This window comes from Ascaphus truei, chromosome 6 (assembly GCF_040206685.1).
Source record: "Ascaphus truei isolate aAscTru1 chromosome 6, aAscTru1.hap1, whole genome shotgun sequence".
In the NCBI taxonomy this organism is placed as follows: Eukaryota; Metazoa; Chordata; class Amphibia; order Anura; family Ascaphidae; genus Ascaphus; species Ascaphus truei.
In genome coordinates this window covers 124,592,224-124,607,689 of record NC_134488.1, presented here as the reverse complement: position 1 = coordinate 124,607,689, position 15,466 = coordinate 124,592,224, and the positions used below count along the sequence as shown (strand labels likewise).

The following is a 15,466-nucleotide window of genomic DNA, read 5'->3' as shown; positions in this document are numbered from 1 at the left end:
GAGTCTAGTGGGAGCTAGCATACTCTTAATACTTCTAGCCTTCCTGTATACCACAGTAGCTCTATCGGGCAAAGCGGGTCCTAGATGAGGGTCACATTTGAGGATAGACCAATGATCATTGAGAATTTTATTGATGGATTTAAATGACTGGTTATAGTTGGTTATAAACCTCACTGTGGATACCTCCATCTCTGTAGTTATAAACCTTTTAAGTTATGATACCCCAGCAATAACTACAGAGATGGAGGTATCCACAGTGAGGTTAACACCCATGTGGCCGTAGTCGATGCATTACTTGTAGGCATCTCTTGAATCAGACTCATGTCTGTTCTTCAAGTAGAGGTACTACACATGCCATTAGTAGTTCCATCAATTGTCTCAGCACGTATGTCGTGTACTTAATTCAGTGTGGGTGCAGTTTAAAATATGTTGGACGACCATAGTTTATCTCGACACTTTAAATCATTCCATCAACAAGATCCTAAAACTATGAAAATAATGGGAATTGAGACTATCTCACCGTGTGCTCTTGGTGGCGACCGGTTCAAGGCCCTGTGCAGGCGGGAAACTTTCTGGATCCACCAATTGGGCACTCTAAGCCCGGGTGGACTTAATGAATGCCTGGATGTTAGTACATTTGTTTAGTGGTTCCTTGGACGTCTCTTCCTGGTTTACTTCCTCTGCCTTTCTGCCATCCTTTGTCTGGATCTCTCCTCGGGATATGTCTTCACCTGCCCCCACCCCCGCCACCCCCCCTCCCACCCCCCCCTCCTAGTCCGGAGCTCAGGTTATTCACATTAATCACAATAAATAATTTTATTTTATATAATTATACAGTAATATGGGTTTATTGGGTTAGATTATACATTATTATATATAAATCATTTTCACATACTATATCACACCCTAAGTCACTCTCATCTATCACTTGGAGTTAGCACCATCATAATTGATGAACATGTTTATACATGGTAGATTAAGGAATATTAATAATACTACTATTATTATCATCACTAGTATTTTAGAATAATATATATTTGAAAAAAAAAATTATATGTAAGAATTCACCAATTTTCACTTGTACACTGATTCATATACACATATTATATACTAATATATACACTATATTTATTCACATTATCATAGGTTACACCATACTTTAATATGAATTTCCTTCCGGACATCTTGCTTTGTTCATGGCATAGAGACTCCTAACATTAATGTCCTTATTCAATCCTATTATAACTGTATATTCGCAGGACATAGGCTATTATGGAAATGATCCATTATAAAGGGTTAACTATCTGGTGTTTTACGTTTTTTACTGTTTTTGCGACTTTTCAAAGTCTATTATATATGGTATATATAATTAATTATTATATATAATGTCTCACATATTGTTTTAGTTCTGATGTAATTGTAAATTGCTCCAATTTGCACAGTCCTTGATGGGAACTGCGTTATCACGATTGTCTGTTACCAAGGGGTTTTTTATTGACCCATATAGTTCTAGATAACTAAATGGGTGTCTAATTTGTTTTAAGAATTTTATTATTTCTTCAATATGTGTTTAATACTTATTTGTTTAGACAATGTGATTATATATGTGATATGTATGTTCCCCTTAGGCTCAATATTTACAATCTGCGGTTTCATCTTTAGTACTTTATCTCCTATACCCTTTCTCCTCCAATTCTTATAGGTTTATAATTATATACAGTATATATAAATGCATTGGTGGTATATTTGTAATAGCACGAAGCACCTTTTCAGCTGAGTAGGGGCGTTCCAACCAATCAACACCATTAGGTTGTGCATTTAAATACCGGACCTTCCCCTTCTCCACACTTCCCTTTGAAAAAGTCACCCGTGAGTGACGAAACGCGTCAGGGAGCGTCATCACGTCGGACGCATTGACACTGACGTCATCACTGATCGCTGGAACAGATTGATCCATGCGTGAGTGCTACAGAGGCTTTAACCATACGGAGCCACTTTCCAGGACTCTAAAACAACATTACCTGCCCTGGAGACCTGCTGGGACATCGATCCTGTATACTGCAAGACAGGGACTGCCCCAAGACGATGCAGATCTAACCGGATGGTGGTGATTATATCACGCAATGCTTGATTTTATTGTACTTTTGTAAGTGCATTTTTTACCCCCTCCTCCCCTTCCCCTCATTAAATATACAATTTTACGCTATGGGCGTGCGCTCTCTCCTCCTTTTTTCCTTATATATATATATATATATATATATATATATATATATATATATATATATATGAAAAAATCACACTCAGTTGGCACACTGTAAACAAATGAAGAAATGCTGATGCTTGTCCCATATGCACATGTAAAAAGTAGATTTTACCAGATTGGAGTCCGGAAAAAACGAGACAGCACACAGTCCAGTAGGTCCAATAAAGCTGTATTCAGTGTAACATGGCACCACCTCCAATGTTTCGATCAACCAAGCGTGACCTTCCTCAGGGTCGTGCGAGGAAGGTCACGCTTGGTTGACCGAAACGTTGGAGGTGGTGCCATGTTACACTGAATACAGCTTTATTGGACCTACTGGACTGTGTGCTGTCTCGTTTTTTTCGGACTCCAATCTGGTAAAATCTACTTTATATATATATATATATATATATATATATATATATATATATATATATATATATATATATATATATATATTGCCATGTACCCTCTGGCTACTAAAGTTCTCTACCCGAAGCACTGTAATCCCTGATAGGAACAGGCAATGCTAATGTTAAACCTATTCTCACATGGCCTAGCATGTGAGCCTCATCCTGCCCACGTTACAAAGTTGCCATGTACAGGTGCCGGCATACTGGCAGTTGGAGTCCCATGTAAAAGGGGGGGGGAGGGGGTGGGGGTCCCATGTAAAGAGGGGGCGGGGGGGGGTGCTTACTATGGTGTAATGCCTGTGATGTCAGCTAGGTCTGCTCAGATACTGGGGCAGAGAGATTAACTCCTCCCCAGGTATAAAAGTTGGGGGCCCTCCCTATGTGGGTGTTCTTGTTCAGTGCTAGCTCCCTCTGGGATCAGAGGGAGGTGTTTCAGCTTTGCCCCTTAGGGGTGAGGGAAGCTTAGACTAGCCCAGGAGCCTCAAGCTCCTGGGAGGCCTAGTCATGCCCTGTTCAGGGAGGGAAGGTGCCTCTGTGCCAGGAGGCAAGAGAAGAGTTCTGTTCTGTTCCTGTTCTGTTCCTGTTCTGTTCCTGTTTGAAGTTCTGTTCCTGTTATTTTGTATGCTGGCTGCAATAAACCCTGTTGCATGGATATGGTATCCAGAGTTATTTGTCCTGTTGCTATGGGGATCCTGTGGGGATAAATCCCTGCCTCTGGCAAGAGCCCTGCAGGATGGAGGCGCTGCACCTGCTGAAATAAAAGAAGAGGTTCCCAATCTCCCTTCCATCGTGGAGCCCGCTGCCGTGCGGAGGCCCCCGCTGCCATGTGCGACCCCCCCTGCCTTGCAGAGGCCCTCCTGCCATGTGGAGGGCCCACTGCCGTGCGGAGGCCCCACTGCTGACGTGCGACCCCCCCTGCCTTGCGGGTGAGTGTTTGTGAGTGTGTTACAGTGTGAGACAGTGACTGTGTGTGTGTGACTGAGTGACTGTGTGTGTGTGACTGACTGAGTGACTGTGTGTGTGACTGACTGACTGTATGAGTGTGTGTGTCTGTGAGTGTCTGTGAGTGAGTGTGTGTATGTGAGTGTCTGTGAGTGTGTGTGTCTGAGTTTGTGTGTGTGTGTGTCTGAGTGTGTGTATGTCTGTGAGTGTGTGTGTCTGTGAGTATGTATCTGTGAGTGTGTGTCTGTGAGTGTGTGTGACTGTGAGTGAGTGTGTGTGTCTGTGAGTGAGTATGTGTGTCTGTGAGAGTGTGTGTGTCTGAGAGTGTGTGTGTCTGAGAGTGTGTGTGTCTGTGAGTGTGTGTGTCTGTGGGTGTGTCTGTGGGTGTGTCTGTGAGTGTCACTCTCTCTCCTTGTCACCCTCTCCCAGTGTCAACCTCACCCTCTCCCTGTGTCAACCTCACCCTCTCCATGTGTCAACCTCACCCTTTCCCTGTGTCAACCTCACCCTCTCCCTGTGTCAACCTCACCCTCTCCCTGTGTCAACCTCTCCCTGTGTCACTGTAGAGGGAGAGGGGGGTTGGCCCGGTATTAAAGGGGTTGCACCCCATATGGCCACCCCCTGACCTCACCAGGGAGGCAAGGGGTTAACTGGACTGCGGTCCAGGAATGTGGCTTACACCTTGTCATGTCAGGAAAATGTATGTTCCCCTGTTCCCATGTTTCATTATAATCCTGTATTTTAATGTTTTAAAGTGCATTTCTGTATCTCCAGATCTGGAGGTCGCAGAGAGTTGATATTTGGTCAATGTGTGGAGTCACTGTAGGCATTAAGAACTGGCCAATTTCGACCCACTGAGCCCACCAGAATGGAACTTATTAATATGTGTAGATATTAAAGTGTATATGTATGGTATTTTGGAACTGCCCTGAAAATGCAGACTCCATCTGCTATGCTAATAGGTCACGAAGGGGCAGCCGGCTGATTGAGTCTAAGCACTGTGATCAAAAGTTAAACTGCCCTGATTGTTTACACTAAGTACTAATCAACAGACCAAGTACTAATTAACAGACTCTGCCCTCTAATTGTTAGCTGAGGTTGGAGAATCATCAAACTGGAATGGTTTGTATGTGTTATGTGTACACCTACAAACAATGCAGATACTTCATTTAGTAGACTGATCATCGCCCCTGATTTAATTATGAGGCTACAGAAATAAGACACTCAGAGTCCCAGTAAACATGGGCTAACTAGCTGGAGGGCATTGGTTAATCTGTGTCTCCACGTTAGGGATTGGATACAGATAATTGTTCACCAATAGTCTGTATTCAATGTTAAGAATAGGGTTACACAGGTATATAAACTGTGTCAACCCTACAGTTTTTAGTTGTTCTTCTGATTCCACCTGGAATGTCACCGGATTGCTGGAGAATTGCTAGCTGATACTTCTCCATTCCCCAACCCTAAGTAAGTGTTACCTTCTTGCCTGTTAATTGTACTATATTGCTGTGTTCACCTTTTTTTAAGGAATAAATATATTTTATTATATCTAAGCCTCGTTCAGTTCAACCCAGATATTTGGTGTTCATTATATCTTGTCATAAGCTACCGTGACAAGCTCTATAATTAACTGGTGGCAGCGGCGGGATTGAACTGAACCTATATTACAGTGTTCTGTGGGACTCTGTCATATAGTGGGAACTCAAGAGTAATTGCGAGTTCCTGGGACTAAAGATATTGAACACACAGTAGTGCAGCAGTTAACACAAGTTGTAACACCACCTCACTGCTGCAACCGTAAACCATGAGCGAGGCTGAAGGCTTATCCAACATGAGGACCCGAGCTCAGCTGAAAGACAAGTGCCGTGAATATGGACTGCCCTATGAGAACCAGGAGGTCGCATACATGGTTGACGCAATCGGTGACTATGAAGCCCAGCTTGCAGATCCTCAGGATACGGCTCAGCTTGCCCTTATACAGCCACCCGGAGATCAGGGAAGGAACCCAGTGCCGGGGCGGCGGAATCTCGGGGAGGGAACGCGTGCACCTCCCGGGAGCAGTGCAACAGGAGGGGTACTGGTTGCTGCGGCTACCAGTCCATTCACCCCTGAAATGTTGGCACTGATTACTGCGTGGGAAGACAGAGGGACACGGGAGGAGCGGCTGCAGTTTATCACTATGGCAGTGAACAGACCCGCTTTTGCCCCCCTGTCCAACTCAACAACGATGAACTTAAACTGGATCAGCACAGTCTCACAAAGTTCGTGGAAGGTATTGATCAAATCGACAGTTTTCTAAAGAACTTTGAGACACAGTGTCGGCGGTACAAAGTGCTTCCCCAGCATAGGGTTGCACGTTTGGAACCCTTACTGTCCGGCTTGGCTAAGCAGACGATGATGGCGCTTCCAGATGAGTATGCTGATGACTATGACCACCTGAAAGAACTGTTATTGTTTCAGTACGGTTTTACCCCTGAAGCCTACCGGGGTAAATTCCCGCAGGAAGAGAGGCAGCCCCAGGAGTCCTATGTTACCTTCGTGACCCGTATGGCTTTGTACGGGATACGCTGGGTGGAGGGCTATGAGGCACGGCCTTACCAACGCCTGCTTGACCTCATCTTTCAGGAGTAGCTCATGCAGCAGTGCCCGCCTGCGGTGAGGGCTTGGGTGTACGACAAGAAGCCCAAGACTTACCAGAAGGTGGCGAGGCTTGCAGACGACTATGTGGCCAGCCGAGCCCTGATGCCCGGCAAAGCAGTAGCCAAGGCGGCGGTGGCGGCGGCACCGGCCAAAAAGTCTGCCAATACCCCCCACTGGACTCAGAGGCCGCCTGCCGGCAGCAGTCCACCGAAGGCGGGGGAGCTCCGTCATGAGCGACGGTGCTACATCTGCAACCGCCCTGGTCACATCAGACCAGATTGCCCAGAACCCCTGTGTACTAGCGGACCCCATCAGGGGCAACGCACCCCAGCTGCGAAACCGGTAGCCCGTGTGCGGGTGGCTTCCACCACAGACTCCGGACCGGTCATGGAACCAACGCCCAGCGAGACGTCCCATGCAACCACTGTCCCGGTTTCATCGGTGCCTACAGCCAGGAGCGGAGGACATCTCAGCGCGGACCTGCAGCAGACGGACGGCCGGAGCAGACATCTCACCCCGGTCACAGTCGGTGACCGGCAAGCAGTCGGCTTGATGGATTCAGGAGCTGCAGTGACCCTGGTCTGACCTGATATGGTTCGGCCGGAGGAATTACTCCCAGGCCCTGGGATACAGATCACTGTGGCCGACGGAGAGCTACGTTTCCTGCAAGTGGCCAGAATCTTTTTGGATTGGGGAAGGGCCAGGGTGTGCGGGAGGTGGGGGTTTTACCCTGTTTGGATGCCGATGTTCTTCTTGGCAATGATCTGGGACTGATGACCTGCACCCACGACCGAGTGCTCAAACCCGCAGCAGTGGCGGCGGTTACCCGGAGCCAGACAGCGGCAATGGTGGCGGCGCCAGTCCCCCAGCCTTTGGGACCAATGTTAGCGGAGGGCGCAGAGGAGCCCGGGGAGGTAAGCCAGGATCAGTTGCAACCACAGACTGACTTACTGTTTCCCTTCACCCTTCCCCATTCTCCGAACAATGACATGACTGGGGGGTGGCCAGAGTTAGGAGCCCAGTTTAGGGAGGCAGTGAAGACAGACCCTACCCTGGCCGGCGTGAGACTTCGGGCGTCCGAATCTCAGGCAGGGGAAGGCACTGAGCACTGCCTATGGTATAAGGGACTCCTGTATAGAACAGAAGGGAACCCAGGGATAGAGGAGGGATTGACCGGTAAGCGACAGCTAGTAGTACCCCAGGGGTACCGACAGCAACTGTTACGGGTAGCTCACTCTATTCTGTTAGCGGGAAATCAGGGGGTCAACAGAACGCGAGCCCAGTTATTACAGCGTTACTACTTGCCGGGGGCATTTCGAGATGTGGGCACTTTCTGCCGCTCTTGTGATGCCTGCCCGCGAGTGGGTAAGGCGGGCGACCGTGTGAAGGCACCCCCTGAAACCCCTACCGATAATAGGGGAACCCTTCCAGAAAGTAGCGATGGACCTTGTAGGACCCCTTATGATTCCTAGCAGGTCAGGGAAGCGCTACATTCTCACAGTGGTGGATTTTGCCACCCGGTAGCGCTTGGCACATAGATGCCAAGACAGTGGCAGCAGCTTTGCTGAAGATTTTTTCTAGGGTAGGTTTCCCTAGTGAGGTCCTAACCGATCAGGGGTCACAGTTCATGAGTGAACTGTTACATTGTCTCTGGGATGCATGCGGTGTACAGCACCGGCGCACTACCCCTTACCATCCCCAGACAAACGGATTATGTGAGAGGTTTAACGGTACACTGAAGCAGATGCTTCAGACCTTTATAGAGGCGGAGGGGAAAGACTGGGAGATTCATTTACAGCACTTGCTGTTTGCCTACCGAAAGGTACCGCAGGAATCTACAGGCTTCTCCCCCTTCAAGCTACTATATGGCCGCAGGGTACGTGGACCTCTGGATCTATTCCGTGAGGGATGGGAAGGGGAGGCTACTGCTACTGATGCTTCTGTGATCCAGTATGTAGTAGATCTCCGAGACCGGTTAGAGATGCTCATGGGGGTGGCCCAGGACCACCTCAGGGCCGCTCAGACCAGGCAGAAGCAATGGTATGACCAGAATGCCCGTAGCAGGGAATTCATCCCAGGACAGCAGGTGCTTGTTCTCAAACCCACTCTGGAGAACAAGTTGATGGCTGCCTAGTCGGGACCGTACACGGTTATCCAAAAGGTGAATGAGTACAACTACGTTGTACAGGTAGAGCCTGAGAGGCATAAGACATATCACGTCAATATGCTGAAAGAATACAGAGCACCGAGTATGGGAGCAGTGATGGCCATTTTTAGCCCACTGCTGGAAGATCCGGCGAGCAATGCTCTGCCTGATCTCCTAGGGAGGCTAGGCAGGGAAACACTGTGGAGCAGGTAGAGATAGGGGCACAGTTCAGTGCTAGGCAGCAGGAGGAAGACAGGGACATGCTAGCTAAGTTTAGGGCCCTCTTCAGGGACCACACATCTCACAAAACACTCAGTGCACACAGGGGATCTGCAGCCTTTGCCTAAGCACGCCTATAGAGTGTCAGCAGAGGTCAAGACCAGTATGGAAAAGGAGATAGAGGAGATGCTGACCGTAGGGGTAATTACTCCGTCCCAGAGTCCTTGGGCAAGCCCGGTAGTTCTAGTCTCTAAGAAGGACAAGACCACCCGGTTTTGTGTGGACTACAGCTTGCTCAACGCTGGGACGGTATCAGATGCCTACCTCATGCCCCGCATGGATGAGTTACTGGATGAACTCGCGGGGACAAAGTATCTGACCACCATGGATTTGAGCAAAGGCTATTGGCAAATCCCACTGACCCTGGAGGCTAGGGAGAAGTCAGCATTCATCACTCCAAGTGGCCTCTATGAGTTTTTAGTGATGCCATTTGGGATGAAGAATCCCCCGGCTACCTTCCAATGCCTGGTCAATAGGTTACTGGAAGGGATGCAGAGATATGCCAGGGCTTACTTAGATGACATTGCTGTCTTTAGTAATTCCTGGGACTCCCATTTAGGACATGTAGCTGCGGTGCTAGATAGGATCAGGGAGGCTGGGCTTACCTTGAAACCCACTAAGTGTATGGTAGGGATGGCAGAGGTCCTGTACTTAGGGCACAGGGTTGGTGGAGGGCACCTCAAACCAGAGCCAGCCAAGATAGAAGCCATAGTTCAGTGGCCTGTTCCAAAAACCAAGAAACAGGTCATGGCATTTTTAGGCACCGCAGGGTACTATAAGAAGTTTGTCCCACAGTACAGCGCCATGGCGAAACCCCTGACTGATTTTACTAAGAAGCAACTGCCTGTGCTTATCACCTGGACTCCTGCCTGTGAAACTGCTTTCCAGGCACTGAAAACTGCGCTTGCTGGGGCCCCCATACTGGCTGCCCCGGACTATACCAAATATTTCCTCATACAGACTGATGCCTCGGACTATGGCATTGGGGCTGTTTGGCCAAGTGGGGGACCACGGTAGAGAGCACCCTGTGGTGTACCTCAGCTGAAAACTACTCCCCAGAGAAGTGCCCTATGCCACCATTGAGAAAGAGTGCTTGGCCATTGTGTGGCCACTCAAAAAACTCCAGCCCTATGTGTGTGGAAGGGCTTTCACGGTCCTCACAGACCACAACCCCCTGAGTTGGCTGCAGAGGGCATCAGGGGAGAATGCCAAGTTGCTAAGGTGGAGCTTGGCCTTGCAAGAATTGGAGTTTACTATTCAGCACAAAAAGGGTAGTGAAAACAGCAATGCTGATGGACTTTCACGTCAGGACTATTCCTCTGAGACTGAGTTCATTAATGGTGCCAGCAGTGCCCCACTCCCCATTTGGGTCAGTGGGCCACAGGTCACCCATTAAGAAGGGGAGGTGTAGAGGGAGAGGGGGGTTGGCCCGGTATTAAAGGGGTTGCACCCCATATGGCCACCCCCTGACCTCACCAGGGAGGCAAGGGGTTAACTGGACTGCGGTCCAGGAATGTGGCTTACACCTTGTCATGTCAGGAAAATGTATGTTCCCCTGTTCCCATGTTTCATTATAATCCTGTATTTTAATGTTTTAAAGTGCATTTCTGTATCTCCAGATCTGGAGGTCGCAGAGAGTTGATATTTGGCCAATGTGTGGAGTCACTGTAGGCATTAAGAACTGGCCAATTTCGACCCACTGAGCCCACCAGAATGGAACTTATTAATATGTGTAGATATTAAAGTGTATATGTATAGTATTTTGGATCTGCCCTGAAAATGCAGACTCCATCTGCTATGCTAATAGGTCATGAAGGGGCAGCCGGCTGATTGAGTCTAAGCACTGTGATCAAAAGTTAAACTGCCCTGATTGTTTACACTAAGTACTAATCAACAGACCAAGTACTAATTAACAGACTCTGCCCCTCTAATTGTTACCTGAGGGTGGAGAATCATCAAACTGGAGTGGTTTGTATGTGTTATGTCTACACCTACAAACAATGCAGATACTTCATTTGGTAGACTGATCGTCACCCCTGATTTAATTATGGGGCTACAGAAATAAGACACTCAGAGTCCCAGTACCCATGGGCTAACTAGCTGGAGGGCATGGGTTAATCTGTGTTTCCACGTTAGGGATTGGATAGTCTGTATTCAATGTTAAGAATTGGGTTGCACAGGTATATAAACTGTGTCAACCCTACAGTTTTTAGTTGTTCTGATTCCACTTGGAATGTCACCGGATTGCTGGAGAATTGCTAGCTGATACTTCTCCCCAACCCTAAGTAAGTGTTACCTTCTTGCCTGTTAATTGTACTATATTGCTGTGTTCACCTTTTTTTAAGGAATAAATATATTTTATTATATCTAAGCTTCGTTCAGTTCAACCCAGATATTTGGTGTTCATTATATCTTGTCATAAGCTACCGTGACAGTCACCCTCTCCCTGTGTCACCCTCTCCCTGTGTCACCCACTTCCTGTGTCACCCTCTCCCTGTGTCACTCTCTCCCTGTGTCACCCTCTCCCTGTTGCCCTCACTCTTTCCCTGTTGTCCTCACCCATCCCTGTCGCCCTCACCCATCCCTGTCGCCCTCACCCATCCTTGTCGCCCTCACCCATCCCTGTCGCCCTCACCCTTTCCCTGTCGCCCTTTCCCTGTCGCCCTTACCCTTTCCCTGTCGCCCTCACCCTCTCCCTGTCACCCTTTCCCTGTCACCCTCACCCTTTCCCCGTCGCCCCCACCCTTTCCCTGTTGCCCTCACACTTTCCCCCTCACCCTCTCCATGTCGCCCTCACCCTTTACCTGTCGCCCTCACCTTCCCTCTGTCGCCCTCACCCTTTCCTGTCGCCCTCACCCATCCCTGTCGCCCTCACCCATTCCCTGTTGCCCTCACCCATTCCCTGTTGCCCTCACCCATTCCCTGTCGCCCTCACCCATTCCCTGTTGCCCTTTCCGTTTCGTGCTCTCCCTCTCTCTGTCGCACTCTCTCTGTCGCACTCTCTCTGTCACTCTCTCTCTCTCTCTGTCTTTGTCTCTCATTCTCTCTCTGTGTGTTCTCTCTCTCTCTCTCTCTCTCTCTCTCTGTGTGTGTCTCTGTGTGTCTCTCTCTCTGTGTGTGTGTGTCTCTGTGTGTGTGTGTGTCTCTCTCATTCTCTCTCTATCTCTCTCTGTCTCTCACCCACACTTTCTCTCTCTCACACTCTGGATCTCTTATTTACCCTATATATCTTAACTGCCCTATAGCTAAACCAAAATAACCTATACTGCTTTCTTCCAGATCTAAATCTCGAGCTTCACACGGAAGACAACGGAATCCCCCCTAAACCAGAAGACAGGTAGGGAACACCTCCCCTCCAATATATAACAGTGCGGGAATGAAGGTACCTGGACATTGAGGGACTTCGGATCAGGAAAGATCCCAGGCGGGATTGCTGCTTTAGGTATTGTGACGCGGGGGCGTCCAGGCACTAGTTATGGGGTTCAGGAATATTTACACACACATACACACATACACACATACACACATACACACATACACACACGTAACAAGGACTAATTGTAGTATAATGTAATACAATAAATAAACTAATGTCAAAAACAAATGTTGTTCTTACTAGGAATTTATTCATTTTTTTTTTTAAAAAGCTGGTCTGGGGGCGGGACTAGAGGCAGGGCTGGGGGCGGGGCTAGGTGGCGAGTAAATATTTTGTTCGTCGACCACTGTGTGTATATATATATATATATATATATATATATATATATAGATATATATAGAGATAGATAGATAGATAGAAAGATAGATAGATAGATAGATAGATAGATAGATAGATAGATAGATAGATAGATAGATAGGCAATACGATACCGTTTGAAGACGAATATCAGAGGCAGCACTCCAGGTAAGTGGTCAAAAGAAATTTGTATTAACAAGACATCTTATCCAAAGTTTCGGTCTTTTTCATTTCTTTTGACCACTTACCTGGAGTGCTGCCTCTGATATTCGTCTTCAAATAGTATCGTATTGCCTAATTTATACCATACAGGATTTGCACCCACATTGTTTCAACCAAACGGAGTGCCTATTGTTCTGCACCATCTACTATATATATATATATATATATATATATATATATATATATATATATATATATACCTACACTTATACTATACTATTTAATATCCATGGAATAAACACGCAGCTATTTAGGGTTTACAGTTTCCTAGAGACACACAAATAGTCAGTTACAGGTCCCATGTATACCATACAATAATTGGTGTTGCACCAGGCCCCATATACATACATGTAGATTCTTGTAGATTAGATCGCAGTTTATTAAAATCTGCCTTTCTAAAGTTTAAGGTATTTATTGTACCCAAGTAATATGTTTTTTGAACATTTATTTCAAATGAAACCATATTATGATCACTGTTACTCATATGTTCCCAGACTTGAATATTTGTTATTATTTCTACATTGTTTGATATTACCAAATCCAGTATTGCCCCTCTCCTGGTTGGTTCCTCAATAATTTGGGTCATATAATTGTCTTTAAGCACCCCTAAACACATGTTTCCTTTTGTTGTAATGCTAATCTCATTGCCCCAGTCTATGTCTGGATAATTAAAATCCCCCATTACGCAAACATGACCCAGTTTTGATGCCTTCTCCATCTACAAAAGTATTTTAGTTTCCTCAATCTCACAGATTATTTGGTGGTTTACAGCATATCCCTACAAAGATTTTCTTTATACTTTTACCTCCACTGCTAATTTCTGGCCACAAGGTCTCTACATTTTCATCATTCCCTTCAAAAACATCTTCCCTTATAATCCAGTTTAACATATAAACATACTCCACCACCTCTTCTATTTGCTCAATCCTTCCGAAAAGGTAATACGCGCTAAATGAACTGCCCAGTCATGCGTTTCATCCCACCATGTTTCAGTAATGCCTATGATATCATACTACTCCCTTGTAGTTATAAATTTAAGCTCCCCGTTTTATCTGTCAGGCTTCTTGCATTAGCAAGCATGCATTTAAGTTTTTTTTCAGTCTGTACTATTACAGTATCTTATGTTCTCCTGCCTTTCTACGCCAATTGGGTTTAGTCTTTAGAAGTTTTCTAGTATTATCTGTATTTAATATGGGTATCTCCCTGCTTGCCAAACTCACACTTGCCCCCATTCTACCTCCACCACCCTTTGCTTTTCCCCCATCCCAATCTATTCTATTCTTGTCTCTCCCTCCTCCATCAAGGTTTAAAATATCATCCAACCTTTTTAATTACCTGATTAGCTATAATTACATATATTATATAATTGATAAATCAGGTAATATGCCTTGTTCCCATTGCAGACTGGCATACATTGCATCAAACGTGCGGTACATACCTGTATAGAAGATACACCTGGATAATTCCTTCTTTCTGTTAGAGACTTCTACTCTGATCTGCAGTATTTTATACGATGTGGATCTATGGGTGTTGTTCAAAATAAGGGAGTGACTTCTCAGGAAAAATTTGAGAAAATTTTATATTTCACAATTTCCCCCGGGGGGTTACCCTGTACAGGGCAGTCTAAAAAAATAGATTTTGATTTGTCATGGACAGAATGAAGACAAAATATAACACCCTATGATTAAGTCCCTTCAGAGGCAACATGATCAGTGATTGTACTGTATAAAAATGTTTATGTAAGTGTATATACAGGCATGACCCGGTTTAAGGACACTCACTTTAAGTACGAGTAAGGACATAGCGCCCAATAGGCAAACGGCAGCTCACGCATGCGCCTGTCAGCACGTCCTGAACAGCAATACCGGCTCCCTACCTGTACCGCAGCTGTGCACAAGCGGGGAGACTATAGAGCCTGTTACACATGCGATTCTTACATCATGAGTAATGCACGTATATGACGATTGCAGTACAGTACATGCATCAATAAGTGGAAAAAAGGTAGTGCTTCACTTTAAGTACATTTTCGCTTTGCATACATGCTCCGGTCCCATTGCGTACGTTAATGCGGGGTATGCCTGTATGTGAGCACAAATACATTTGTGGAAAAGTGCTGATAAGCGCTAACAATATTATGTAGATAGTTCAATACAATCTTAGTGTGTTAACACAGCAAACATTTCGATCATATAATATATAATAAAAAAAAGCCTTGTAAAGTCCTAAAAAAAATGGAACCCACGTTTTTTTTTAAGGGTGTTCCAAGTCCCTTTGATGATTTTATGAAAAGGGAAGTCTTGTGGCGCATATATCCAGGGAAGAACAGAAAAAGGAGAAGGAGAAAAAAGAAAAATAGTGTGGTATTGCAAACAATGGGACAATATTATTCACCAGGTGCGTATCATACTCACTTTTGGTTTCTACCTTTTAAGCCTTTAGAGAATCAGATGTGGTGATCTTATTATTTCTCTTTTGTATATCAGCGTCACATACTGTAATATATATTATCCTCCCCAGCTCTCTCCCATCTCCCCCTCTCTCCCCCCTCCATCCCCACCCTTTCCCCCCACTCTCTCCCTCCTCACTCTCTCCTCTCTCTTTCTCTCGCCCCCCTCTCTCTCCCCACAATTTTTGTGCTAAAAACAGTAACATACCCTCAAAAAACGATGTTGGAAGACTTCATACATATGACGGATGATTTATTTGTACGAATACTTCATAAATATGATAGATGTTTTATTGCATCATGTTTACCTATGAAATGAAATATCTGCGCAAATTAATTCTGCACTAACACTATCAGAGTCTTTTTAGGGATGGTTGAACTTACGCCAGGTTTAACTTTTCCAG

General features: G+C 46.0%; 1 protein-coding gene across 4 annotated transcripts in view; it reads right to left on the bottom strand.

Moving 5' to 3' along the window:
* Positions 1–14,168, bottom strand: part of LOC142497836 (zonadhesin-like) — a 134,679-nt gene extending 120,511 nt beyond the window's left edge. For all 4 annotated transcript variants that reach the window (XM_075606194.1, XM_075606195.1, XM_075606197.1 and 1 more), the window contains exon 1: positions 14,055–14,168. The gene's annotated coding sequence lies outside the window, so the exon portion shown is untranslated. The remainder of the gene's footprint in view (positions 1–14,054) is intronic.
* Positions 14,169–15,466: the final 1,298 nt, after the last annotated feature.